This window comes from Lepisma saccharinum, chromosome 1, assembly GCF_977018435.1.
Source record: "Lepisma saccharinum chromosome 1, izLepSacc3.1, whole genome shotgun sequence".
NCBI lineage: Eukaryota > Metazoa > Arthropoda > Insecta > Zygentoma > Lepismatidae > Lepisma > Lepisma saccharinum.
Window position 1 is genome coordinate 129,958,715 of NC_139229.1, and position 15,081 is coordinate 129,973,795.

Sequence of the window (15,081 nt, forward strand, 5' to 3'; positions counted from 1 at the left end):
TCAGCTTTCACATTTTCATGAAAATTACAGCATACTTGTCTGAAAGCTAACCATGCGCATTTCTCTTTTTCTGTTAGCAATTCAACAAAGTTGTCATCATGAATGATCTCACGGATTTGCGGCCCAATAAATATGCCTTCTTTTAACTTACTATCACTGAGTTTAGGAAATGTTTTTCTCAAGTACCCAAAACCCTCACCGTGTTTATCCAAAGCCTTAGCAAAAATTTTCATCAGCCCTAACTTTATATGCAACGGTGGTAACAAAATCTTGTCTTTCTCAAATAGAGGGTGATTCCTAACACTCTTCTCTCCAGGAATTAAGTTTTTTCGTATGGGCCAATCCACAATGTTGTAATGTTTATCTTTCCCATTCCCATTCGCAAAGAAAGCAACAAAATTTTGTAAACCCAGACTGCATGCCTAGCAGTATACTAATCATTTTGAGATCTCCGCATATCTGCCAACCATATTTTTCATAATTTATCACTTTTAATATTGTATCCATATTTTCATATGTTTCCTTCATGGTGGAAGAATAGGCAAGGGGTACAGATGGGTATATATTCCCATTATGCAACAATACTACTTTTAAACAATTCTTAGATGAATCTAAAAATAGTCTCCACTCGTTTGGGTTGTGACTCCTTCAAAGTTCTTGCAGAAGGCCTTCTACATCATTGCAGTAAGTTAACTCATTACTAACAGAAAAAAAAATGTGTCAGTGATTGTTGGCGTTTCCGATATGACACTTTAACACCATCTTGTAATAAATTCCACCCTCGGAGACGAGAACCTAATAATTGCGCTTGAACTTTAGAAGGGTTGAGGTCTCTGACTAGATCATTTAGTTCGGATTGGGAAATAAAGTGAGGTATATTTGGATCAGGAAAATTTGGATTGGTGTTTGAATATGAGAGTCCAGGTTCGTCATCTGGAGAAGCACTGCTTGGTTCTGTTTCATCCACTGTCCATTCTTTAGGAGGCTTAGGAATTGGTATAAAACCATGATTCATAGGTTTCTTGGCTGAAGGAACATCAGGATAAAATATAGAATGTTTTGATTTAGAACTATATCCCACTATGTTTGTTAAACAGAAGTAACAATCCGTAGTATGATCTTTCTGTTCTGTCGATTTTACAGGGTTTCCGAAAGGCATTGATTTGTGAGTGCCATTAAGCCAACCACGTAAAGTTCGCGAACAATTACAACAAATTTTACCTGGTGCTCAGCTTTTTCCCTCATCTACTTTACTTCCAAAAACTCATAGGGCTATGCTTTTTTCACTATAGGAGTGATATTATTTCTCTGTGACTTCGGAGTAAATTCACCGCAGACACAACAAAACAAGTTCGGGTTATTCGCACATTTGCGTGACATGGTGAACTCATTAATTGAGTTATAATATATTTCTTAAAAAAACAATTATGAATGCTCTGATCGTTTTGTTAAAATACAACTTGCAATTCACTTCACTATACACAATATTACATTCACAATTTCACGAACATACTCAAACATAAAATATGGCTACTCGCGAAGTTATCGTAAAAGAAGGTAAGACTCGACTAACCCACAAAAGAATAAATTTTAACAGAGAAACTGGAAATTACTCTACTGCCAGATGTTTCCTCCACGAAATATTAAGTGCCAGTCATAAACACACAAGGTCGCCAAAAGGTTCTTATCCATTTGCTAGGAACCAAATGTTAAGCCGGATGCGGAGCAGGGTACAGAGACCTGAAACCATAAAACTATAAGATGTGGGTATTCTGCAAAAAAATTAGGTGATACAGGAAAACGGATGCGATATTCGTTATCAGCACATCTGGATACATAAAGATCACTTAGTTTTATTTAAAGGAGTATTTCATTGTTTATCAGTGTTATTAGTGCCATTTTTTATTATAAATTAATATTATGTTACGCAAGTGGATTTAAAATATTAGACCTGTTTTACTTTAATAAATTCCGTAACTCGGTGCAAAAATTGCAATATTTATATTTTAAAATTTAAAACAATCTACCTTTCAAAGTTTTTAACATTCTAAGCTATAACATGCTAAGAATAAATATTCAACTGTCAAACAAAACAATGTTTCAGACAGAGAGAAAAAATATAAATATATAATAACAAAAAAAATCTCGTTAATATGTGAGATAGTCCACGCCGTGTAATGCTCTCCTAATTCTCTTCTAGTTATTCAAATTAAGTTGGCTGTGCCTAACTGTGCTTAAAATATAAGTATATGTATATATGTGTACCGACTTATTCTCGTCACTACTGCTTACCTGTGTACGGACATCTCACGTCACTGCAGCCTATTTATACATCTATTACTTCTCAACTAGAACTTTTAATTAATCGGGCGGTTTATACCCTAAATCACGGTACGCCACTCTAACTATATACGCTTGGCGTAATAGCGGACATAATTGTACAGCGTGTCGAGGAATATAATTAGCGTTTCGTTTCTTTACATGTTAACATGGATTAAAATTTTCAGGCAATGTATGCGTAAGTTAAGGTAACATAAGGCAAGTGACTATCTCGTATAAACTTGACTATCTCCTTAATCTAAGCTCCCTTCATGAGGTGCTAGGAGACTTCAGTCATTAAGAATATAAATGAGTGGTCCTCGGGGCCTTATTCTTTCCCAAAACTATATATGTATAAAAATGTAATATCCTCGTTGCAATAATCTTAGCAGTTATAGTTCAAGCATTCTAAATCATTTACAAGTTAGGGTCAGTTTTAAACCAAAGTTAAGTTAAACTTTTAAGGAATTTCAATTAATAATAATAACAAAACCAAAATATTGACTCAACATACTCTCTGCTATGACTCGTTAAAATGCACATAGTGCCACCGAGTCAGAGTCAATAAACTTCTAATTTATTTTCCTCATTCATATATAACTTTAAAATCCACTTTTAATCCACGCTTTTAATTAATTTAAATATTAAGGGTAAAAAATCGTTTACTGTAGCTTACTGCATTATTTTAATCCTCATAACCAACGTTGTGATAATTTTCGTATCCAAAATCATGTCATGTAAAAAAAAGAAATGCTACCTCTTACGTTCTAAAGTCACTGTAAATGCAAGAAACCATCGAATCTAAATGCCTTATTCTCCTACCTTATTTAAAATTCTGGGAATGGTAAAATTTTCCCAGGTGGATTCTGTCGTAGCCATGATACCGAGTTCGCGAGCGAACCACAGCGCTACCAGGAGCGGATTGATAGGGAAACGTCCACGAACGTCCCTGGGCCGACCGCATTTTTGGCAAAATGTGGCTGCCTAAAACCCGATATCGAACCTTCCGCCACGCGGAATGCCGGACGCTCCTGATACCAAAGCGCCAGACCGACGCTGGTAACCGCGACGGAGCTAGGGTGCAGGTTCCTCCGCATTTTTACATTTTGCTGATTACCGACCCAGACTTGAGGTCGATAAATTTCATCGGATTCATCCTCATATTAGACAAAACATCTATCATGGCATATATAATTAAAAAAAAATCCCATTCGGTTAAAAAGAAACCTTTAAGCCCTATGTATTTTCAACGTCAATTGTAGCAAGGACATACTAAAAAACTAAACAAGTTAGCAAAATTTTGGGGTGGGGTCAATTTAAAACTGGTTATTGAAACTATTCTTTCAATTTTCATTTACTTCTTGATGAAATAAATGAAAATCCGAGCACCTCTACTAGATTACATTCTATTTTCTCCACGTAACGAACTATTTTCTCATCGCATTTCCGAAGAAATGGATGAGAAGCCCCAGCAATCCACCACGTATCATTCTAAACAATAATGGGATCAGAACCAGTCACTTTGCAATTAATTGATGGGTGATGTAAGCTATTCATAATTCATCCTCGATGATGAGAGCACTCGTCATTGGCATGACGACTTAACGCTTGGCAATACGAAAGTTACGAATAAGATTTAGGAACTAAACAGATAGAAAAGACAATGGTCACTCGTTGGGTTTTCTGAACCTTTGAACCTGAATCATGGCTGGATCTTAGGATAGTTACCTGTCTATCTGACGTATGAAGATAATTACGATGAATAGAAATATTCTAAGTCCTCTGTTGGCTTCTCTATCGGTTGACCAGAGCGTCGTCTCCCTTCTGATCCACTGCTCTCCTAACCTCTTCTCCCTTCTCAATTCCAATCCAAAGTCAGTCACCTCTCAGCTTGTCTCACCTCTATATCCCTAGGCCATGGAGCTCTTCCTCCATGCCGAATCGTGTTTTTAATTGCCACTATGCAAACCGCTGACTCCATAGGCAGATGAAACTACCTGTTTCCTTAATAGCTCAGGAGGTTTGCATAGCACAACACTGTGCATTGTTTACATGGCTTAGAGGCTAAGACAGCTGAGAAAAACAAGTGAATGCCCTGGTCTACGTGAAGCATTCAGAGAGGCTTTTATAAAATAAACATATAATCTTAGGGATTGATACGATACATTATCGTGGCCACGATATATATCGCCAAAATATCGTGACGATATATCGTCTAGTTGATATCGCCTGGACGATATTTTATTAATATCGCGACGATATATCGCCCAACACTAGTGGCTGCTCACACGGGCGAGTCGGGTTTTTGGCGCACCCGCAACCTAATTCCTACCCTGGTCACCCTACTTTCCACCACCTCTCAGTAAAAAACATGATCATGTTATACCGTGCGTCCATTTCGATCTGCAGCCGAGAGATCGGGAGAAGCGTGGCGGGCGGCACTGACGGAGATGCCGACATTTGCGGCCTGAAATGCCCGCTTATTTTTATGGACATATGCAGACATTTATATAAATATTGCAAAACGAGCACTAACCTGTGTTATAAGAGTATGGTTTTAATTTTAGTAGCTTAGTGACTGTATGTGCCGATGATTTTGACACGCCCACCTCTTGTGAAACACGGCGTAGAGGTTTGTTTGGAGAACGTTCTAACGCTGCACCAATATCATCGAGTTTGCTTCGGTCAGAATCCGTCGTTTTTGCTTAGGTGTTTTAAAATTTAACGATACAGTTTCTCGTAATTTAAGGACAAGATGTCTAACCGTATCTCTGTGTGGAGTTGAAACGCATGGGAATTTCTGTACAAATTACCTACACACGTGTCGACACGAGTTTGTTTTCACGTAGGTACGTGTCATACATAAAAAAAATCTTTGTTCTAACGTGAATCTTGCGGCTGGCATTCCAATCGTCTCACTGACACGTCACACATACACACTACAATAACACAAACAAGTAACTGCAAGTAACCAAGAATAACACTCTTGCGCACAGTACGAAATTAACACGCTCTTGGTTTACATTGCTCGCCACTATATTTACAACTCTGTCTTCATCTAGTCGCGAAGGAACAAAAAACTCGAGCTCGGAGATTTCGGATTGCAAGGAAGCTCACGAACACTATTGACTTTTAACGGTTTCTTCTACAGCGTAATCTTGATACAGTGTTGCACATTCAAAACCTCCAAACGATCCCCATCGGCACAAAACTCTTTCAAGGATATAAACTTAAGCAGGACGTTACTGGTCAAAACTATGATTAAAATGTTTTATTATCTGTGGCTCTTAACATCGTTTCTAAAGCGTATTTTTTGTGTATATAAGAGCAGAACTTGGATGAATTACAGAAGAACTTTTGCGTGTTATAACACAGGTTAGTGATCGTTTTGCATTATTTATATAAATGTCTGCATATGTCTATAAAAATAAGCGGGCATTACAGGCCGCAAATGTCGGAATCTCCGTCAGCGCCGCCCGCCACGCTTCTCCCGATCTCTCGGCTGCAGATCGAAATGAACGCACAGTATATTTAGGGTTTTATTGAGAACAAATGATAGCCTTATTTTTAGAAACCTTAAGTAATACTACTAAAGAACACACTGATTGTAGTTATGTATTTATTTAATATCTATAATCATATCAAAATATCTCTTATGATAAATATTTACATGATTTTGCAATATATTTATAATGTTAGGCAGCAGTAATTTCAATTAATTTTTATCTACACAAATCCAATCCTTTTTAAAACAAATGCCCACACTCCCATAACTGGCGCTCCCCAAAAGCGACGACCCGGGCAGTCGGCCTGATTGCCCTGACCTACGTTACCCCGATAGGCTAATCTGAACTGGAACTTCATTTCAAAATGTGGTCTGAACCACTGTGCAACAATGTGCCACTATTGGGGGTGCAACCTGGAATCCCTGGCTTGCAAGGTGACAGCGTTATCACTACGTTCAATTGTGAGTTTTTTTTTTAAGCCCACCTATGCGCAGCTATGCTAATCGTGACTGGACATACAGTTTGAAGTGAGTTGAACTTGCACGTGTAAATGCCAATTTCCTTCGGAGATTCCAGAAATGTGTTCCAGCAGAGGGACATCATTTTCAACACATTCTGTAGTCAAGGTTAGTACACAATATTAAAACTGTAATTTTAATAGCCGACTCTAGCGACTGTCGCGGACCCCGTTCACCGGGGAAGACAAGCTCTGAAGCCGTGCCGCTTGCAGCCGAGTCTCGTAGCGAATGTCAGGGAATACTCTGTATGTATGTATGTATGTGTGTGTGTGTGTGTGTGTGTGTGTGTATTCCACATGTATAATTCATGTGTGTGTGTAATTCTTGATCCCATGTTGACAAAGTCACATACAAGGACCTACAGGGTGATTCATAAGTCCCTTAACAAACCCCTATAAAAAGTAAATAAGTTACGCTGGGTACAATTGATCATGATAGAAAATGGTTAGGCTTAGGGAGAACCACATTGGTGTGTTCCAAGCGGACGTCCGTCATATAATTCAACTCAATTTTTTTAAATGAGAAAGGGGTGATGTGCATAGGCGACGATTTCTTCAGAGATTTTTGGGGCCGCAAAGCTAAGTAAAGCATAAATACTGATTTCTTTCCGAATGCGGAGGGAAGGGGGGGGGGTAAATATCTAATTTCAATTCCTTATAGGAGTTTAATATCTTTACACATATTCACTTTTTGACATCCCAACTGTCCACCTGTCGGCCCCCGCCTCAACTTTCTACCCTGTTCCCACTACTTTCCAACTTCGACCAATAAAAAAACATGACTGTGTTGTATATTTAGGGTTTCAACGACGGTAAAACCTTTGTTTTCAATGCCTTAATGTCAAAGAACTCGTATATTGTCGGTTGATATCAAATTAAAAGTAGTCTCTTAGTTTAAATTGCTACATGATTTTGCAATAGACTATGCATTGATCATAGAGAAGTAACTACAATTAATTTTTACTACACAAATCCAACACTTTATAAAACAAATATCCACATTTATGTAATCAGAAATAAGGATTTGGTTCTATCTGACGCCGTCGAGGGCGTTGCCACTGACAATCGCTTGGATCGCCCCGCTCTTAAGTTGCCCACACACACACATGTACACGTATTGTTTTGAACGTTGGTTAAGCATTGGTACAAATATGTAATACTGCAACTTCTACCCACATCAATGCAGTATGAAGTAGCACACACTTTTCCAGGTACATGTAAAAAAGATACTAATCCTGATTATACAAAAAACTGGCATATTGAGAACAGAATATTTTAAACGTCTGCTTGACTTTCAAAAGGGAAACAAAGGTGCCTATTTTGTGCCTCATACAAGAGCACAAAGACTACAGTATTCCCATGCTTCTTCCTCTATTCTCGCACATATTCATTCATAATATATCTACTATGCATTCTCTTTAATTCATTGTCGGTTTGAAAAAGGAAATACTGAAATAGTAAACACACAAGAAAGACACTCAAACTGAGTGATAGTCCCACACTATTGATTCTGCCCATTTCAAATCAGAATCCTCCGTAATTTTGCACCTGTTGTGTGCAAAATGTCTGTGTGCAAATGTTATGTGATATGTTGAATGTTATACATTGGGCCCCAGGGGTTGTCAAACGAGTACTGGGGGGCCCGGGCCCCCCGCACCCCAGGTTTCGGCGCCCGTGATGATGTGATATATTTATATATGACACTGTTTTCTCACACCTGAAAAAGGATACATTTACTACAATCATGCAGTCATAACATTTTCCTGATTAAATATAGGTTGAAGATACCTTCACCACTGCATTTCTCGTGAAATCCTAGCCTGATTTGATTCTAGTCTTACTGGCACGCGGAGGCTTGGGGTGGGTGATCTAAGGTCAGAACGTTTCCGGCTTTGTCCCCGCATAAAGCGGCTCCAGGGCCCACCAGACCCAAATCAAATGGTACCCGGTGGGAGTAAAGGCGGCCGGAGCGTGGTGCATCAAAAATATGTGGGGCCTTACCCCCAGATACCCTAAATATGCCTACATGGCACGGTTCTATATGCACAGAGAACTTTAATTTTACCTTTACCCATATATATTGTATTTGTTTTGTACCCCTGTATAAATACGTTTACTTTTTACGTACGCGAACCCTCTACTATATCAACGGCTGAGCGCTCCCTAAAGGCTTACTTGTATCCGGGATCCCCCGCACTGCGGGGTTTTGCGGCTTGTAGATCCGGTACTGACTAAGTGCCTCCACCGGGGCCACTTGATTACAAGGCGACGGCTTTACCACTGCGTCATCGGGGAGGCCCAATAATAATTCTAAGAATTCCAAGCACATCTAGAATAATGTACTATGTTTGGTGAAGTACCTCAAAATATAAATTTATTAACCGAGAAATTTGTGCAGTAACTTAATATGAACACCTGTAGTTTCTACGCCTATCTGAATTCAAATTGGCTTATTTTGAGAATCTCCTACACAGTGATACAAGTTCTGACTTTTACGAGGAATAAGTTAGTTTCAGCTATAAATTATGTTATTTCGTGTGCAAAAATATATAATCTTTTACAAGTGGCATTATCTCCTTATCGCATGAATTTCATCTAAATAGATACAGACTTTGGATTTAAGTCCACTATATTCACAGGTTAATTAATCGGGACTGCACCTACAGATTAAAGAGGAAACCAAATCACTTGTACCTCCATCGGGTATTGAACACTGGGACCTTTGATTACAAGGGGACAACGTTACTGCAAGGGCATCCATAAAAAAGGGCGGAAACGACGTTACCACTATGTGATTCATCCAAAACTTGTGTAGATATGGACTGTTTCATGTCGAACAAAGAAAGGGGAGGAGGACAGGCCGTTCCACTTTCTGATAAGGGAGGAAGTGTGATAATTTACACTGACAATTCTTTTCTCCAAAAATAGCACGAGGCTTTACTATTTTGTTTCGTTCCCTTGTGTTAGCACATATTGTTACGACCTTACTTATTTTGTAACTTTGCAAATACACGTTAAAAGAAAAATTGATATAGTGTTGCCTCGAGTTCTTGTTAATGTCTATGATACTCATGTTGTATGGCTCAGGTTGTGACGCAAATTTGAACGCGCCAATTAAGGCGTTGTCGAACTAATGTATTAACCTTTCTGTAGCAATCTAATGTAGTTAGCTCGTTTAAGACAACAGGCATTTATTACGATATAAATATGGATTCGCCAATCAAAGATTATCAATGCTTAATGAACTAACCTAATTGTAATTAAATAATGGCGGAACATTTAACTTTGTATATTTTCAGAATGTAAGATTTTATCAACGTTAGAGAAATAATTATTAACTCAAATGAATATGTAAACTTTATTAGTAAATTATTGATTGATTGATTGATTGATTTAGTTTATTTTACTTCGCGTTTTGTGCCTCTTGGCTAATTTGCGAAGATGGGGATGAGGGATGAAATGATGAAATTGATGAATGCACATTCACAAACAACCAAGCCCGACCGGGATTCGAACCCGGGACCCTTGGCGTAGTAAATTATTCATAGCCAAACTATGTATTTTTCAAATATCCTTCTGTTATAATTTGGAATATTGTAATAAGAAATTACCTAAAGGCAGGTGTTCGAGGCTGAAACTTTGGGTATAAATACGAAGCAGTTTCGTCTGTGAGGAGGTCTGTTCTGGTGTCAGTCTAGGAAGAAGTGAATAGGTGTAAGTCGCTCTTCTGTAAAACATAGACTGGCCAAATAGAAACGGTCTACTCTAGGAAGAAGTGAATAGGTGTATGCCGCTGTTCTGTAAAACCTAGGTTAGCCGAATGGGATATAAGTTCCAATTTAGGAAGAAGTGAACAGGTGTTAGCCGCTCTTCTGTAAAACCTAGGTTAGCCGAATGGGATATAAGTTCCAATTTAGGAAGAAGTGAACAGGTGTTAGCCGCTCTTCTGTAAAACCTAGGTTAGCCGAATGGGATATAAGTTCCAATTTAGGAAGAAGTGAACAGGTGTTAGCCGCTCTTCTGTAAAACCTAGGTTAGCCGAATGGGATATAAGTTCCAATTTAGGAAGAAGTAAACAGGTGTTATCCGCTCTTCTGTAAAAGCCTAAATTGGCCATCTCGGGTGATAACTCCAAGTCTAGGAAGAAGTGAATAGGTGTTAGCTGCTCTTCTGTAAAAGCCTAAATTGGCCGTCTCGGGTGATAATTCCAAGTCTGGGAAGAAGTGAACAGGTGTATGCCGCTCTTCTGTAAAACCTAGGTTTGGGCCACCCTAGTTTGACCTTTCTAGTAAGTTTTAAATTATCTACTAACAATGGATCTCCAAGTTCCAGTTACTAGTTACCTAATCACTGGCTGTAAGTACTCAAGTGGTAATAAACATTTGATTAAAACTTCACGACTTTAGTTGGATTTGTTCTACACCTACCCTGAAAATAAGTTTCAGTGTAGGCCTTTAGAGCCTCAATGCTCCCGACTATAGGAGTTAAGGGTGAGGAAAGTTACAAGGAACGTAACAATATACTCAGCTAGAAGATGGTACACTTTGCTTTTTTCTGCCTTATGCTAATTTTAGTTGTGCCTTATTTTAATGTTGTGAATTTTCTCAATTTTTAATATTTAACAAGTTATATCTGCTAACATCATTAAAGTGCTATGTCAGTTAGCTTGTGCTAATAATGAGCTTTCTAGCTCAGTACACATATTTTTGATGCACTTTTTTAACCACGATATAAGGGATAAAACAGACAAAAAAGCATTTTGGACACTATTTGTTGGAGCATAACAAGTGAATATTTATAAGCAAAATGCCTTATATTAACAGTATATAAAACGTTGGAAGTGTTATTGATTTCCAAAGATACACCACTTTTAATGAAAAATGGAGGGTATGACCTTGAACTTCGGTATTTTCTTTTTACAGAGGAGGAGAAACTTCCCAGGGTCTCAAAATTGCGCAACATTAATTTCTCAGGGCCTATTTCAACATAAAGAATCTGCGTAATCAAAAAATACAACCACCAAATGTAACTCCCAACTCCCCTCCAAAAAAGCGGGTATTTCTATTCGGTGCTCAACTCAGTGTTTCGTAAATCGATTGTTTTTATAACCTATGCCATCTGTTGAATTTCTGGGATTATATAAAATTCCAGGACCACACAGAGAACATTTCTGGGCCCCTACATATCACGCCATGAAGGCGTATAGGGAGTATTACGGCAGAAGGTGGGGGCCTGGCCGCCTTTTTCTCCCAAGTACCCACTAAGTACGACGCTGGGTGGACGCCGCAGCCTCTTTAACAGATGAAAAATATCCCGGTTCTCCCCAGCCAGGGATAGAACCCAGGTCTCTCGCATGGTAGTCAGATGCCCAAACGACTTTCTTCACTTTCTTTTATTACCTTGTTACATTTACAGAATACAAACAATGTATATTCAGGACAACTAGTTTTAAGTGATATTTACATAGTATGCATTGCAGTTTTAAAAAAAATTGCATACCTAGTATGCACAACATATGAAGAAATATGTTGATATTCTTGATGCACGTATATTTCAAATCTTTCACGAATATCGTGCTTCTTATATGTATCACACTAACAAACCAAGCATATCCATTGTACATTATTTAACTTTGTTTTCAGGTAATATGTAAAACTTGGAGACAAAATGTGATCAATCGTATTTGCCTCGGGCTTGTTCTGCATATTGTACTTATCATTTGAGTTATATATTCCCACGTGGATTTTGTTCTATTGCATTCACTAATTTATGTGTTCTAAATTTTCGTCTAAATTACACCATTCGCACAGCGAAATTTCCGCTAATCGGAATCTATGATTGATTTGTTTTATTTTACGTCGCTTTTTTGTGCAACTTTTGGCTAATTTGCGAAGATGGGGATGATACCCGGGGCCCCTGGTATCTATGAAGTTTTGTTCAAGTTATCAAGATTTGGTGAACAATGCAATACCATGCAGACCTTGTCCTTGCTGTGTTGCGTGTATATTGGTCCAAACTCTGTTCCACATCACACTAGTCGACTGAGCTACCGCAACTTCAAACAGATTTTTTAAAAGTTTTAGTCGACTTTCTGCTCCGCTGCCTCTTATATCCCAAGCCCACAAATCTTCAAGTTGTAGATGGTTATACAACAAACTACGCAATTTTAAATTTTCCCCAAGCATTCATCAATTGCATAATCCAACCCAAAAGCTTGCAAGACACCTGTCACATAGAGCAGCGTCGTTTGCTCTAATCTCTAGGTTAGAAGTGAACAAATAGCCAACACTGAAAACAACGATTTTCTTTCAAGGTAGTGAAGTAGAGGAAAGTCACCAAAACCGACATGGCATTTTGTTTTTCAACCTTAACTCGGAGTAGAGAAGGAATTTTCCGAAGTAGAATACATCAATGTGAATATCAATTAATTCCATGTCCGAGTATAAGCTGTGTAACAAGATCTATTACAACAACATTTTGTTTCGCAAAAAAGGTTTTTCACGAAAGGTACAATCATCCCATCAGATAAAATGGGTTCCTAAACCGACATATCTGTTTAAATAAGGAATTACGTTACAAAGCAACACAACCAAATGTATGTAATAATATTTAAATGGGTTCAATTATAGGATAAAGCAATTTATTTAATAAACATGAAATAAAACGTAATTTCTTTGGACGATGTAGTCCTGAATGGCAACACAAATAAAGTAACTTTCAGAAATCACAGAGTGCATGTCACGTTCTGCACCTGCAGATTGATCATGAGCCTAAAGATTGCACATGATACACATTCACCACTGGCATCCTCAGATTAAAGTCCTTCACAAAAAATACATTCAGCATCTAGGACATTTTTATCTGGCGCAACGGTTTAGGGAGCTCAATTGTTGACGTATGTCGGTTTAGGGAACGACACTATCAACAATAATAACCTAAAGAATCTACAAACACCACATCTTCACAACTGAAATAAATATATATTCGGAATCCTTATTCTACCTACAATAGCGTGATTAGAACTATAAAACTTTACTCATCCTCCCAGTATGAATAATATAGCACTGTGGACAGACAAACAAAAATATTGAAATCACACCAAAAAAAAAATCTCTCCCTATACAAAGAAAACCGTAACGAACACGACTATTCTTGCCCTATATGAAACTATGAAGCTTTAAGAGTTATGATGAAGTTTTTACAAGATATGTCCCAAAAGTAATTAGACTGGTTTTGACGGGCCAATCAGAGGGGCCAGGGGTGGATCTATTGGGCAGGGTAGTTGGTTGGGGATGTCATGTGTACAGTCTGATGCAACTCAGTTGCCGATACTTTACCATAAAAATGCTGTTCGCAGACAAGAAAGTTGATTTGGCAATACTATCCAACTTTTTTCCTCTAACGCACAAGTAATTACACGAAAACAATTTGAATCTACGAAATCTTGAAAGGTTACATCACGCATGTAAACTAGTGTGGAAATGCATGCGAGAATTTGGGAAACGTCCTTCCTCCATGCTATATAAGTAGTTGCTAAAGTACTCGTTTCTCAATCATGTTGTGATTACCTTTCGTGTGGCTAAGGGTAGCACATATCATACATCTTCAACTCAACTACGTGCGCTAAGGACTATGTTCAGCATATCAGTATTCGTGAATGTTGTTGAATGACATCACAGTCCATCATATCTGTCAACTAGGCACTTTTTCTTTGGTAGATGGTAAAAGGACAACTTTGACAACAAAAAGGATTTCGAATAGTGCTTGAAAACGTGGAATACGTGTAAGTCAATCTTGAACCTAAACACACACAAATTTACTACCTTGATTCAATTTAGATTAATAATGACACAGTGAGTAAGTGTGGAGATTGTTAGAAATCAATTAATATTAAATTATAACCTTAAGCTCACAGCACAAACATATTAACAATAAATTAATTCTTAACCTCATAATGAACATAAATTAAAAGCCTTTTTTAAAGTATGTTCATCAGGAAAGACAAGTGAATTGATTGGTTGTTTAAAGTCCACTTTATGCACGGAAAGGTTAATCGGTACTGGACCTACAGTTTAAAGTGGGATTCGAACCAATATGTGCCTTCACCGGGTATCGAACTTGGAACCCCTTGATTACAAGGCGACGACGTTACCACTTTGCCATCGGGGAGGCCCTGGGGGGGAAAACAAAATAAATTATTTGCTTAAGTTCCATATCTTTGAAGCATTTCAATTACGTGACTTTAACGTTCCCTCTGTGTAGATTTATTTCAATACAGAGTGTAATATATTTATTTCATTAATTATCTCGTTTAACATTTTCTTTTAACATAAATAATTTATCTTGCATACCCTCTCATGTTTGATTTTCGATGTAATTACGTATATTAAAGAGCGAATGTTGATTCGGGTCTGGCTTTGTTTTTCTTTATAATTCAAACGAAAGTGTCATTTTCAAAATGAATCATAAATAATTAATACTTTGGAGTCTTGTTCTCTACCCATGATGTTAATCGAGACTATGAAGTATGATGTCAATATTTCAATTTCTTACTTCTAGAAACATTTTGCTTTGTATTAACACATGTACGAATTTTCTATCTCCTTTCATGTAAGTACAGGCTGGGATATAATTGTTCAAATTCAATCAAAGTTAATGGTCGAGGTAATTGGAAAATGTTCAACGGAACCCATTTGAATTGTCATTTATATTAGATTAGAAATAATTATGTATTTTTCC